Genomic DNA, 1,185 nt, shown 5'->3' on the forward strand with positions numbered 1-1,185 from the left:
GGATCAAGACAGGGGAGCTCAATCTGGAAAGAATTGACAGAGGGACAATATGCCTATTTGAATCAGCAAATAGGAACAAGATATTTATAACTGTTCATAAGAGGAAGGGGAAGGGGAGAAAAGGGGCAGAAGAAGTGGGGTGCTGGGAAACACGAAACCACCAGGGCATTATTGATTAGAAGAGGGACAGGAGAGGTAAAGGAATAGGCAAAATAAAATAATGGATCAATGATAAATAATTACTTAAAATACAATACATATGAATTATTATATAAAATATAATGTGCATGAATTAAAAAATGCAAAAAAAGAAAATATAAAAGTAGATTCCTTACAATAAATACCACTAAATGGAAAAAAGAATACACACTAAAGTAGCTTATAAAATGACACTATTTAATATAGATTCATTAATTACTTGTCAGAATTTACAAATAAAATATTGTTAAAAAGAATTTTTTCCAATCTAAACAACAGAGAAAAAAAGGTTTTAAAAATGGCAGTATTCCAGAGATCAGTAAAACAACACCCAAAATTTGCACATTAAAGCTATTCAGGAACCTGGAAGGAGAGAAGAAAGAGTATTAAGGAAAAAGTTATTTGAAGGAATAAGGGCTGGAAAATTCCCACATGTGATGAAAGAACTAATCTCATTGTTTCTGAGATTTGTTACTTCCTTGAACTTCAAAGACATATGTTCTTATCGGTGTTGTTGTGGTGTACCCTTGAGTTGGATTCGACCCATGGATGACCCTCCCACGGGTTTTCAGAGGTGATTAATCCTGCTGGAGGAGATTGCCCACCCTTCTCCCATGGAGCAGCTAGTGGATTTGAACACCTTTGGGATTGCAGCACAGCTTCTTACCACTAAGGCCACCAAAGAAATGTATGTTTTATGTGCCACAATCAGACTAAAGACAAAAGGAAGAGGGGAAGAAAGAGAGAAGTCAATCTGAAAGCAACTGGAGCAAAGAAACACTACTTACAGGCAACAAAGTTTCACAATACTGCAGAGTTCCAATCAGAAGCCATGAAGTCCAGAAGGAAGTAAAACAATATTTTTTAATGATTAAAAAAAAAAAAAGAATTACCATCAACTCACAGTTTTATTTCAAGTGGAAAATATCCTTTGTGAATTAAGTAAAATATTCTTAGATGGAAGCAAACTAAGTTAGTATTATTTAT

The sequence above is a fragment of the Elephantulus edwardii genome, unplaced genomic scaffold, assembly GCF_000299155.1.
Source record: "Elephantulus edwardii isolate Elephantulus edwardi_28Jun2011 unplaced genomic scaffold, EleEdw1.0 scaffold00060, whole genome shotgun sequence".
In the NCBI taxonomy this organism is placed as follows: Eukaryota; Metazoa; Chordata; class Mammalia; order Macroscelidea; family Macroscelididae; genus Elephantulus; species Elephantulus edwardii.